Raw genomic sequence first — 14,596 nt, forward strand, 5'->3', positions numbered from 1 at the left:
CCAGCTGGCTTGTTTGCCTTCGCTGGCCAGCAGTGTGCTTTTGTAGGTGCAGCCATCTTTTATTCCTGCTGGCTTCCTGTTTGCCTGCTCCTTGTCAGTGTTTATCTACGGATTACACCTTGTCTGCTTGTCTGCATGTTGCACTCAAATAGCTTCTTCGTCTGCATGCTGAACAAGCATCTCTCGGAAGACGGGTCCCGAGGAGCAAATGAGGACACAGCATATTTTTACACAAAGCAGGATTTCCTCAAAGGTTTTCCGGGTTGACTTTTTCTTTTACGCTTCTAGGAAATTGCATTGTGTGTAAACTTCTTATTTTAGGAGGGGAATCAAATATTTGTAGCAGTAATGGCCACTCTTACCAGCCTTACTTAGGTCACATAAGCTAACAAAACCAAGTACAGTTAGGAGAGGTTGTGTAAATTTAGTTTTTACAATGCCTAACATATAGTTCCAGTAGCTAAATGTATCTTAATCTCTGACGGAGCTCCAAAGAAATCTTAAATTAAGATAAAATTTCAAATCAACTTTATTGACGTTTGTGTGCACAGATAAGGGCTTTGACTTTGGCTTCACACGCTCACACCATACAGACATTAATATATAAACTTTCGAAGAAATAAAACACACCCATCCATTGTCTATACTTGCTTGTCCATGGCCGTACTAAAGACCAGCAGCTCCTGTAGAAGGTTTTACCTGTTGACTTGGCACAGGAAGTACAGTCTTTGCTTCACCTTCTACCAGACAGTGTCTGTGTGAGGACCATCTCAAGTCCCCACAAAGAGTGGTTTACAAGAACCAAAAGTGACCCAAAGTAGACGCAACACTGTTGTTTATGGTGAAGGGGATGAAGTGTGGGGAGTGTTTTCCGAAAGTCCATCGTCCTCTCCAGCATCTTAAGCAATCTCAGCTCCAGGTGCTTGTGACTACACCAGCGGACGAAACAATCCACCTCCTGTCTGAATTCAGACATATCACTGTCTTGGATCAGACCACTGACAGTCACCTGCAAACTTAAAAAAAACAAAAACGGGTACGCTGAGCAGCGATCATTTGGGTACAGGGAGAACCAGAGTGGGGCAAGAACACGTTGCTGGGGTGCCGGTGGTTATTGTTCTTGTTGACAATATTCAAGTGTCTTGAATATTGTCATAATGTGGGGTGTTTGGTGGTGAGGAGAAACTCGGTTGGACCCAGGCTGAAGTGCAAAAATAATGGTTTTAATGAAGATCAGTCAGAAAACAAAGCACAGGTGAGCAATGAGACAAGGAACCCAGACACTGGCAGCACTGGGGAGGCACAAAACTGGAGCAAGGCAGACACAGGTACGTATGACGCATGACTTGACTTACGACTCCACAAGGAGCAAGGGACACAGGTAAGGTTAAATACACGGCGTATAATCAGAGACCACGAGACACAGCTGGGAACAATCAAGGGCAAGACGTGACAACACAGAGACTCAATTAACACCACTCAAAAAAACTCAAATCCTCACAAATACACTTTTGTTACCTCTTTCATTCTCGTTCATCAGAGGGTCAATAGCGTAAAAGGTACTTTCTAAGATTGTTGTATCGATTTCCTGGATGCTGTAGTGACCCTTACATTCAATAGACAGCGATTCAAAAGCAACATCACTGACTCCAATCCAGCATGAATTTGATTTAGAGTGAAGGACATGTTCAGCCACTGAAGTAGTTTGACTACAAATGGTGCCATTAAAATATTGAAGAGACGCCACTGTAAGCCCTTTTCACAGAACATTGCCTTCATGGCCAGAACCAGATCAGATGAAGGAATGGTATTTAAATTTTTTTGGTTGACAGATTGAGTCTGATCCAGTCTGTAAGATATCATCAATTATTGCCATCGTCTTTATTACATGTCTGAAACTTAATGATTTAACTTATAGCACCAGCATTTCTACGTGAATGCACATTATGCTGACACTGTGATAAACCTCTGCTGATCGCTAATTGTCTGTATTACTCACCGAACTTAAGAAAGGTAGAATGAAACATGGTGCTCAGGAAATTGAATGGTGACATGCCTGGATTCAATAATTTATTACAAAATACGCCAGTTTTGGCTTTTGAGAGCACCTATACTTCCTAATTAACTGCTAACTATTTTCTGTTTTGTCACACAAATGAACAGAGGCAGGAGAGCTGGAGCTGCACCTTAATCTCAAGTGACTGACAGGAGGAATTTGCTGAAAGCACATTGTAATTAACACATTCTGTCTTCATAGCACTGACATCAAATTTTCTAAAGGGCTTTCTGAAACAGACTCGGAGCTCAGTCATTTTCAGCTTAGAGGAAAATTATATTAATTAAGAGTGGCAAAGTTGGACGAGCCGGTGTGTCATTACCACGCCACATGTAAAAACATCGCAGCTTAGCAACGTTGTGATATTTGGACAAAAGGTTTATAGCAGACATGTCCAAACTGAAGGTACTTCCTCCAAAAAGTATTCACATCTTGGATATTTGATCATCGTTCTTGCTGTTATAAATCAGTAACAATCAAGAAAATTCAAAATGAATTTCTACACATTAATGACCTGGATTTTTTTTTTCCATTTACTGTAGTAGTTATCTGTACTTATAGTTCTGGACTTTATTTGCACGTAGTCAGATTACCTGCTTTGGACAATGCGTTTCTGTTATTTTTATTCATTTTTTTGCTGCTTTTTTAATCCTCAGGTCTGTGTTTGCATTCTTCAAAAAGTCAAGACTGACATTATTCCTAAAAATGAGGCAGCTGTAAATAACAAAAAAAAAAACAAACATTCTAAGTAGGTGTGAGGAAGTTTCAAAGTGAGTCTGAGACTCACTATCATTACTGTCTGTGTGGGTTTAAAGTGCGAGGAGAGAGTATCTCAGGATAAAAAATAAATAAGTAACACTGTGTCGCCTCTATGCGACTGAAAACAGACTAAGGTCTCTGAGCTTGGACATCAGACTCTGTCTGATCAACCATGTTGCTTCCAGGCAGACTTTTTTTTCTTTTTTACACTACAAACCTTGGAGTGTAAAAAGGGTTACGGAAAGCATATAGAGTTTCACATCTTTGTTCAGATTGCAAATAAATCGTTAAGACTTTCTATTACCAGAAATGTGCCGTAAACAACTCGTCAGTCAATTGGAGCTACAAAAAAAAACCTGAGATGTTTTTAATTGACTGTAGCGTAAAAGGGGAGACGGAACGAATCACCCGTGTCTACGTTTACTGAGCTTGGAGGATTCGTCGAGCGGTTTTTTTGGCTTTCGGGGCTGGAGAACTTCACATGGTCATTAGATGTCCACACTGTCAAAAGGAAGCCCTGAGACACCTGCGCAAGACATCCAGAGGCTATTTTAAACTTCAACCTCGAACCGAAAAGAGAACATCCCAACTGGAAACATCACAAAGTGGCAGCACAGACCGAGACAGTAGCGCTGTGGAGGCAGCGGGTGATTAAAACAGAACGTCATGGGAACTGATGGAGATCCATATCTGCAGACTCGGGAACGCTGCCTTTCTTTTGTTTGCAACACTGTATCGTTTGGATTTTTTTATGGGAGGGGTATTTTTTATTTATTTTTTCTGCACAAGACAGAGAAAAAACAATGTTGGAAGAAGGAAGACAGACACTGGAATAAAAAATGTAGAATCAAGCACAGGTCTGCACGTTTTGGCCCCTTGTAAAGCTGTACAAATAAAAAACAAGAACAAATCTTATACAAAAGGTTTTGAGGAAAAAAAAACCTCTTTAATTTCTATTTAATTTATTCAGTCGAAATTAATTTAGTTGGGAAAACGATTCCACATTATATGCATAGTTTAGGATTATTAAGTCAGGCCATGTTAAACGTTTAGAGGTAGTTAACATCTGACTGGCATCTTCATCTGGAACACATTTGGTATTAGCTAATGGCTAATGGCTAGCTTCAATCTGAGAGGCTCTGAGAACAATGCTACGTCATCTTTACACATTTGAGATGAATAAAATGCTGCTATTTCTAAAATGTGTAACCCGTTGTCTGGTTATTTAAACAGACGCAGGAAATGGAGGCAGAAAGAAGTCCTGAACAAATTAACTTCCTCCACTGTTTCAGAATAAATAAATAATATTGGCATCACTCTAATTCTGTATCCTAAGTTAGCTTTTCAAGCTGTTTTACATTGACACCACTGTAAGCAGCTATTGTAACCAAAAATGCTTTACGTTGACTATTAAGACTTTTTTTCTTACTTAGTTTTGCTTCCTGACACATATTAGTTTAATACTTTTATTTTCACACCAGAGTTCGATTTCAAACCCAAAAAGCAAGCTGCAGTCTAACTTCCCGGATAAAGCCAGCAATGCTAAAAGGATTCTTGGAGGCGGTGGTAAATTGAATAATCACTCATATCTCCTCTAATTTAGCAGATGGAACGGAAGGATAAGAAATTATTATTCATACAATTCTTCCTGGTAGATGGGTGCTGAATAAACAAACCGTGACAAGCCTCCGTTTGGCTCTTGTTTCAGATTTTGTGGAAGTCGCGTCACCCCCAGATTAAATAAGGTTGCGAGGGTCTCCGTTCCAATAAGCAATTTCTAGTTTTTCTTCCAGCTATATTTAGTTCTAGTCAGACATAATTTGCTGAAATTATTGCGGATATAAACTCAATAGAGGTTATACAGGTCCCAAAATAATGTTTTTGTTTTTTTAAAGTACATTTTGATGTTAAAATATTCTGTTTGTACTTTTTCAAATGCGATGGCAGTGAGGGGATGGAGAATACTCTTCCCACTGGAGAAGGTGACAGGTTTTCATGATTCCCACCGGTGTGTATAGCTGCTCACGGTTTTGGGTTTTATTGTAGGCTGACTCAAGCTACATGTTGCACATGGGATGGAAAGGTGGCGTAACGTTTTGTGCCACCACCTGCTACGATCCGAGTACACAGAGGTGTCACATACCTCTAAACATAGCTTAGAGTGAACCAGGTCGCCGTTTCCTCCAGCCTGCAAGATGCATGCCCTCAGACACCCATCCATTTTCAGGCTTTGGTTTTATTGCTCTGTCTTATAAAAATGTATTGGAAAAAAAATATGCACTTATCAGCAGGAAAAGAAAGAACTCGCTGTGTGAGACTTTTGTAAAATCCAATGCTAAGTGCTTTGGCTCTGTGTTTTTGGTATGATTTTCAGCTAGCAAAACTGAGACAAGGCGCTAAAGTAGAAGCTTAAATTATGTAACTATCATAGAACTTTTATTGAAGTTTAAGCAAAAATAACTAGTTGGATGGTAATGAGGGATATCGATTGATAATGTTTACTGAAACTACATAATTGGAAGAAAACTAGAGCGTCTTTCTTTTGTGCATAAAATGCAAAATATTGTGATTACCTACTTAAAGGGGCAGTATGATGTAAAATCGACTCTTGATGCAAAGTTGAGCTTTGCATTATATTGTAATGTTACCCCCTCATCAAAACATACCTAGAGTGTTGCTTTAATTCTTTCATGCATGTTTGAGAAATCATTTCATTTCCCGTGGCAACCATTCCGCTGTACAAAACGCCTGGTTGGACCTAGCCCCGCCTCCCAGGCGCAGCTCCTCCTCGTAGCTGCAGTTTCCAAGTCTCCAAGCTTCTGAATCACAGAGCAGCCCTCCACTGCCATTCCCCCACTCAGCTCCTTCAGACTAGCCAGCAGCAATTAGTAAACACCTGGTGGAAATGCACACCTGCTGAGTTCATTAATCAAGCTACTTCTCAGTGCAACACTGGTAAAGATGTTCTTAAAGGGTTAATAGAGGAGCCATGTTGTGATGACTTTCTGAAGGCGGAGTTTCAGAAAGAGCAGGAGTTTCTTAAAGAGCATCAATTTCAGGGCGATAAATTACAAAGCAAACTATCTCTTAAGTCATGTTTGATATAAATATTTTTTTAGAACAACTGAAGGTAACATAGTTTCTTGATAGTGTTATAAAACACTTCTGAGGTTGTGCTGTTGCACCTGGATGTTAGCAGGAGATCCTTTAGATCTTGGAAGTTGTAAGATGAGCTGCGTTGGTTTGTGATCTGTTGGAATCGGGAGGCCTAGGGAAAACCTCAAACTTGTTGTTGTGCTCCACAAACCGTACTTGAGCCATTCCCCAAGGCCACAGCTGTTAGGGAATGCTGTTTTCATGAACTCATATCTTCACAAGCATGTGGCAGACTCTGTAAAAATACTTAGAGTTGAGCCCCAAATCATTCACACCCCTAGCAGGTGTGATCTTTAATTGTACCGACCAAGTTTCTTGTGATTGGAAGTGGCCCATCCAGAGTCCTGACTGACATGATTCTGATAAATAATCTGCGAAGGAAGCTGAAGACTGAGCTGAACATTAAGAGGGAGAATTCCAATCTCAAATTTCAAGTGGAAATTTGCAAATAACTGGCCAACAATGATTGCAAAAAAAGAGTTTGATTGCTGAAATCAAATTATTGGCTAAATAATTGCTGAAATTATTGGTTTTATTTATGTCTGTGTCTTCACCTCTTAATTGTTTATTTATATCCAATTAGGTATTGCCATAATTCCACTCAGTTCCTGTATTCATTGTTGTTAGGGAATGTCTTGCCATATCAGTTCATGCCTTTGTGTTCAGTTTCTGTATTTATTCTGCTGTTCTGCTCTTTCTGCTTATTGTATCTTCGATTAGCATTGTTCTTTCCACCGTGTATTGTTGTCTCTTTAAGTCTTGGCTCGGCTCCCAATGTTAATTATTAATTTTCCCTCAGTCTACCTGTTTGCCTCCTCTCCCAGCTGCACCCTGTTAGTAATAAACCGTCTGCCTTTTGTCTACAATCACACTCCTCTGAGCTCAAGCTTCTCCTATTGCTCTTCATATGCTCCACTTTCCTCCGTGCTTTATTATAACGCATCTTCTTTTTGTTTGCCTGCCCGTGGGTCCAACTAAAAACACACCATGGCAGTAACGTGAATGCAGATTTTCCCCACCGATCACTGAAATGGGTGAAAATTGTAATAAAATGGATGTGAAGACATGTTATCTTTTTTGTTATTTGGTATGTTTTTTTATGTTGCTTTATTGTCCTTAAGAGGTGTCTGTATCATTTGCAATAAGAAGCAAACTTTGGATATAATAAAACACACACACCCAATTGAACCTATGAGACATATCAAGCACACTTTTCAAAAAGGAGTTGGTAGAAATTTGAAGAATGTAGTGCTTCCTACACCGGTGTGTCTTCACAAACCCATTTATGTACATATAAGTATTTTGAACATGACAGTTAGGGGGTTGTAAGACTTTCCTGAAGTATTGCTGTCCCTGATATTAAAAAAAGTCTTGGTGATATTATTCTATCTAAATCTACCAGGGATGTGAACAAATCTTTCTTGCAGAGATGGCATGTCAAAGATTGTCATCCCATGGACAGCAGCACATAGAGCAGAAGGTTGCGCCAAAGCGTCACTCTGCCTCTGTGAACTTGCCTCCTTCTGGCCTCCTTCACTTACCTAGTTAACACTGGGTAAGTGAAACACATGTACATCGGTATCATATGGTGTAAAACCAAATGTGGGTCATGAACCTTACTCCAGTGATTGGTGCTCCATGTCTCTGTTGTTAGTTTTCAGAGGTGCAAAGGGGTCAGCTTGGAGCACATAGGCTCGTCTGTGGTTTTGCAGCCACAAACTATTACGCAGTGTTGTATAAAGTACTGAAATCTTAGTCAAGTAAAAGTACAAGTACCTCTCCAAAATATGACTTTGGTAAAAGTCGAAGTCACTGACTGAAATGTTACTTGAGTTAAAGTCTTAAAGTATCTGAAACTTCTTGTACTTAAGTATGGAAATTACTGTAAAAATGGATGTACTCAAGTAATGTAATGAAAAGTACAAGTAAAAAGTAAAACAAAGCAAATGCAGTTTGAATGACATTTTTTACATTTTGGTAAACTTGTCAAATACACTTAAAATAATGTACACAACCAAGTGCAGGCAAAATTAAACCTGCTAATAGATATACCTGCAGGCATCATTTAGTTAAGAAAATTAGGTGCTTTACCTATAGCACAAGGTTAACTTAACCTGCTTTACAACTGAACCAGCTTCTTAGTAAACCCTCCCGGACAGAAAATACAAAGTTTTTGTAAGCCTTAAGTTTTCCCTTCAAGTAAGGTCAGTGCTGAAAATGAGAAAAATAAATAGTACAGAAAATGCGGCCAACATGAAGAAAAAGATCTGTTACGATTACTCTACTTCACAAATCAGTGAATCAGTCAATGCTACAGTCAGTAGGTGGTGCACACAACTGGTCATTATGCAAAAGAAAAAAAGAATTGGGAGGGAAATGCAGCTTATTGGCATCTGTAAACCTGGTTTTGAACTTGCATGCCTTTCCTATATTCGTTAAATTTAGTCTAAATTGCTATCGCTATGGCTTCTGTCCCCCTTGAACAGAGGAGTCTAGGTAGCCTGCTACAGTCAACATTAGGCCTAAGCTAAATACACCACGTATGGAACTGAAACAATGCCAAACAAAGTTCATTTATGGTCAACGTTTCACAATACAGTAGTGTCTAGTGACCAAGCTATAGTTACTGAAACAGGAGGATTATAACCATTTCATAAGACGTTACCTCGATGTGTTTCTTCAAGTTGGACGGGGAGTTTTTGTAAGATAGAATTTCCATGTGACTGCTACTGATTGCGAGACTTGCTTTGTGTTTAATGGGAGAAGCGAAACAGGTGTATCCTAATTAAAAGTAAAGAAATCAAGAAATGGCAAAAAATGTGGAATGAAGATAAGAAAGGAAGAAGATTACATGAAGTACAAAAGTCAGTTCAAATTCGAAGCATTAATGAAAGAAACAGAAGAGAAGAAATAATAATTAGTAGATTAAGAGTAGGTCATACCTACTTAAATGACATGCTTTATAAAATAGGGAGGAAAAATAATGATAAATGTGAGAGATGTGGAGAGAAAGAAAATGTAGAACACATCTTGATGAACTGTAAGTCAAATGAACTCGAAAGGGAAGAATTAAAGAGAATAGTTAGAAATATAGGGCATGAATGGAATCTTAAAGGTATATTAGGAAATGAAGGAAACATAACAGATATTCACAAATTAAGGAAAGCATTGTTTATTTATCTTAAGAATACAAAATTAAAAAGTAGAATTTAATAGATATGAAGTAATGCTTCTACACACTCATGTACAGTAGGTGGCGGTATGCACCTTAAAGTTGCTTGTGATCCGCCATAATAGAAAAGAAGAAGAAGAAGGTGTATCCTATTGGTGGTGATGAACAAGCCCAGGCAAGCAGGCTACGGACTTTGTTCGGTAGCCTGCTTGCTACTTGCTAATCAGTAGGTGGGATCAAAACACTTTGTTTCTCTCTCTCGCTTTTTTGTAACGAGTAACTAAACCACACATTGAAAATGTATCGGAGTAAAAGTACGCAATTAAGTTCGGAAATATAGTGAAGTAAAAGTGAAAGTCATCAAAAATTTTCATACTTGAGGAAAGTATGAAGTACTCAAAAATATACTTAAGTAAAGTAGTGAAGTATTTTTACTTCGTTACTATACAACACTGCTATTACGTAGTATCTACTCTGACTTTTTTCATCTCAACAAGCATTTTTTTTCCTTTGGCAACTGTTCTCTCTCTCCCCCGCCTCACCCCAGCGTGTTCTGTGTGGCAGTGGTTAGGGTTAGGGCTAGGGAGTGCCACACCAAAGCCCAACAAATTTGCTTTTACGAGTGGAGCATTACAGCTTTCACTGTCTTCGTGCAAATCGCATCGGATTTATTTCTAATACACAGGATACAAAGACGCCAGTGTTAATATTTAGCTTGAACTACCCCACTTCCACTGTCTGGTTTTTGTATCTGCAGGAGTCTCTTCCTGTCGAACTTCTGTTCCTTCATTTGGACCGTTTGTCACTCAGGCCTCAGAAGTTACACGGTGTCTGTTATGTTTCCTAAGGTTTTGTCCTCGCAACAAACATGATTGGGATTCTGTGCAGTCACTCAGATGTGCCACTGTTACAGATCCGTTCGGTGTTGGCAGACTTTTGAATCTTTTGTACTCTACAGTGAGATGGCTTTGCTTGGTAGTTTTTGCTCAGTATCTTTGGGTGGGAGAATCTATAATAACCAGCCTGTACATTGTAATTCACAGACCTTACCACCTCCGCTTGAGACTGTTTTTAAACTTTGGATGAAACATGACATGAAGGACGGGCTAAAGTCAACTGGGCTTTTAGTGAGAAAATGTTCCTTTATTCGCAGAAACTCGGTTGCACACCAGTGGGTGGAGAGGACGATTCAATACTGCAAATGAAAACAAGAAAGAAAGAAAAAACTCTCCACCCCGCAGATACATTCACCAAACACAGAGTCCAAAATGGGATTTCTCTACAACAGCTGGAGAGAAGAATTAAATGGCTCTAGTACAGGCATATCTGTAAAATATATTTTATTCATATGTCTGTTTAAAGAGCAGATCATTAAAACTCCTTAATAGGCTTTTAAAGTTCTTCAGTGGAAGTTGAGATTTAGTGAGGGTGACAGAAAGCTAATTTTATTTTCACAAATGATTTAGAATTGCAAATTTATTTTCATTTTTATCATCACTGATTCTTTCTGTGCTTCATGTCTTTGGCTCATTGGAGTTTGTGTCCTCAGAACTACAGAAACATGTAAAGTACCACTTAGCCATTTATTGTGATATAATTATAGACCTATGTAATTAATACAATTAAGCAAGAAAAAAATACCAGTGCATTATTTGGGGCCTCAACCCAAACATCTGCTTTATTTTGTTTAAAAAAAAACAACACTGCTCCGGCTGCCAAATCCATCTTTCTTGGAAACACGGAGACGAGCTAAACTCACGCAAGGAAAGACTGTTGCTCATATCTTCCCCACTGTTGCCTAGATCTTCTTCATTAAAACAAAGCTACGTTACAATGGATCTCTAATAAATCTCCTACTATTAATGGATGGAAGAGGCTTATTTTGGAATATATCCCTCTCGACTTTCTAACATGCCTCGTCCACTCTAAGACTGACATTTTTGGACGCATTTGGAAGCCCTTCTTGGACTATGCTGAAGGACACTTGTCTACCATCCTGTCTCGAGCATTTATAAATGCTTAGATGTGAATGATGATGGAAGTATGTATGCCCCCTATCTTATCCTTCCTTTTGACTCTGGACTGCACTGCTGAGCTTTTGTTCTGTGTTGTGTTGTTGTTATTAAACAAAAAATTAATAAACATATCTACAAAAAAAAAAAACAGTAGACAGAAAACTAACCACTCTCTTATTGTACCATATTGTACATACAGAAAGAACTTTCTGGAGTTTCAATGATTTATCTGTTTTGCAAATTCAGCTGAGAAAGTAAAAATGAGTGAAGTTTGTAAATGTGCTTGCATCCATCTCCACCCTGTAGTTTCAGTTGTGGTTGCGATCCTTGTTCTGTTCATCTCTGTCATTCTAACCATGGATTCATCACTGCGGTAATAAAGGGTATTTATTCTGTCTAAAAAAAAAACAAAAAAAAACAAAGCTACGTCTTTTACCACATATACAGCATACAATATGTCTCGGTATGTAAGGCAACACAAAATGAGAAACCTAAAGGTAACACTGGCTGGAGAAAACCAAAAACATGTTGCTAACAGGCTAACATCTTGCTAATTTTAACCCTAAGCATTAGCATGCCCACACGGCACCTTGCAGGGTTACTAATTAGTCTTCAGAAGGCCTGCCACAGTTAGGTAGCAGCGTTGACCCTTGAAATAAACAGTTCATTGCATTTTATAAAGCTAGCCATGCAATTAAGGAGAAGCTAACACTGCTAGCATGCTGTGTCTGCCTGAGGTTTCTACGCCTCCACAGTCAGTTTCAATCAAGTTTTATTTGTACAGCACATTTCAGCAACAAGACAATTCAAAGTGCTTTACAACATAAAAACATAAAAATATCATAAACAAATCATATGGTCAACAACCGGAAACACTATTAAGATCACAATTATTTGCACAGTGTGTGCTCTTAAATAACATTTAAATAACTGCACATCTCTTCTGTTGTACAGTTTCCTATTGTCAATAATCGTAAATAGTCTGCTTTTTCTAATGTTCAAGCATGCACATTTAAACATTTTTTTAATTGACCTGTCTGGTTGCACATTCCTTTGGACAGTAGCATGTTATTTTAACATAAATACTGCCTAATAGTATTTATGTTAAAATTCTCTCTTAGCTGTTCAGTATTTTAATTTTTTACTCAGCACTTTTATGTATTTTTCATATTCCGTCTCTGTGTGAATCTGCTCTGATTGCATGTCACCTCGCTGCTGTTGCACTGGAGTTTCCGTATTGCGGGACGATGAGAGGAATTTCTACTCCTGTGATTTTTATTAACTTTTTAGCAGCATTTCCAAAACGTTCAGGCCTTTTGAGAATACTTTTTTTTAGGTGATTAGTAACATAATTTTTTTTGTTGCACGTAAAGGAGTGGAAAGACTTCAAGATGGCATCAGCCGTGCCTCAAACGGTACAAAAAACTAGCCTGAAGCGCCACACCTACTAAAGTAGAGATGATCATGTTGTAGGTTTGTCATTAAGCCAACACAGACGGTCCTCCTTTCAAATTCTCTTGCTTGAGTTTCACATCATTGATAAGTGGCATCCGAGTGGTGTACCTAAGAAATAACTGCAGGGATTGTGGACAGAGTTTTAAAACAGACCAATAAAATTTACAATCATTTATTTAAAAGGTGAATAATTAAAAGGAGGCGTAAGCAGTCCTTGATGGCAAAGTCAATAAACAAGTCTCTAACATAGACTCTTAGCTGGCCCAAGGGGCGGCGCGGTCCTCTACTGCTCCCAATCCTTTTGGCTCGGTCCGACCGATCCTCCGGTCCCTGGCGAACCTCGGCAGCGATCCAGCCGCTCCCGCTCCTACAGCAGGCCGCCCACTCCTTGACGGCGACCAGTCGGGCGACTCGCTGCCCTCAACAGCGATCAGACGGGTGGTACTCCTTAGTGACCAGTCCTCCCATCTCTAGTCCTCCAACACCAATAACCAGCCCGGGTCCGTCTGCTTCTCATCTAGCTGTCTCACTGTCGCTGGCTTATCCTTCTTCCCGGTCTGCACGCTGCTTAATTAGTTGCAGAACACCTGTGCCGCTGCAGTGGGGCGTCTCCAGGTGTACGTGGCACATAACCTCAAAACAACCAGTCAGAAATATGCAACACAACCACCCAAACATTTAACCCAACTAAATCTAAGAAAAGTAAATAACTTCAAAATATAACAAGCAATCCAAAACAGCAATATAAGGAATATAAATTTAACTCAAAAAAGGAAAACCGAGGCCACATTATCACAGATAAGCAACCACAATCTCACCGCAGACGTCTGTAGCACGCTCAAAACTCTTATTGAACGATCAGGCATCGTAACGCTCAACAGGGAATCCGCCGCACACTCAATACACTCTAGAAACTCCCACAAAGTCCCAATTGAGACCATTCATACTCTATGTGATTTATGATATTATAGTGCAGTCTAATGTTGTGCTAAGGAGGCCAAACTAAAATAAGCTTTGTTACGGAACTTCACAGCACCTTCGAATTCCCTCCTTTTCAGGCCTTGAAGCCGATACGCTGGAGCTTTGCTCCGCCAGGAGGGGCTCCCATAAATCTGAATTAGAGCTGTTTGGTTTGAGCAGAAATATATTATCACTCTGGCATGATTTGCTTTTCGCTGTTATGTTGTAGCTTATAGCATTTTCCTTTTCTCCCACAAATTCACAATAAAACTGGGCCTTGCGCGGCTGAAAAGCTTTTATCTCATTAGCCAAGTTACGCACAACAAACAGTTCCTGAGCAGAATGATAAAGCTGGAGAGCTTTCCTCCCAGACACCTGCTGGATAGAAAAGGAGACAAGAGCACTAAAAGAGCAACAAGTAGAAATACAGACACTTATTAACTATAAAGGCTGACTTTTCATGAAAGGAAGTTAATTCCCGTCTTCGACCGCAACTCTAACATTTCATCATGTTTGTCAGTTCGAGTGAAGATGAGACTTTGTGGGTCCCACATGGGTCAGTGTTGGGCCCAGTACTGGTTGTTGTACATATCAAAATTCTGTGAAAAGTATCAAGAATTCTAACAATGGTCTTATTTGTGAATGAAACAAATTTTTTTGTCCTTTTTTGTCCGGACACATTGAATAGGCTAACTTAAAAAAATAGATAATTTAGTAGAGATAAAAAATGAGGTTCTCAGAGTTCTCTAAAAGAACTTCTGAATTAGCATAAAAATGTTGCTTTAAAAGCTTAAGAGTTTTTCATCCACCTGCTCAAAAAGAGGCTGAAGTAGGAGACAAAAACAGAATATGGCAGTTTTTAATTTTTAAGTCTTTCTCGAAAAAATGAAAGGGGAAAAAAAAAAACAAACATCTAGTTTTGGTTGTGATTTTTTTTTATACACGAAACACAATAAGAAACACAAATAAACCCAAACGGTAATCAGTTGATAGAAATGAGCCGACCTTTGAATCTAGACTGGA

The 14,596-nt window shown here is 39.1% G+C and overlaps 1 long non-coding RNA gene across 1 annotated transcript in view; it reads left to right on the forward strand.

Moving 5' to 3' along the window:
* LOC114142499 (uncharacterized) overlaps window positions 1-14,596 on the forward strand; it is a 62,411-nt gene that overhangs the window by 25,912 nt on the left and 21,903 nt on the right. The window lies entirely within an intron of this gene.

Source organism: Xiphophorus couchianus, chromosome 4 (genome assembly GCF_001444195.1).
Source record: "Xiphophorus couchianus chromosome 4, X_couchianus-1.0, whole genome shotgun sequence".
In the NCBI taxonomy this organism is placed as follows: Eukaryota; Metazoa; Chordata; class Actinopteri; order Cyprinodontiformes; family Poeciliidae; genus Xiphophorus; species Xiphophorus couchianus.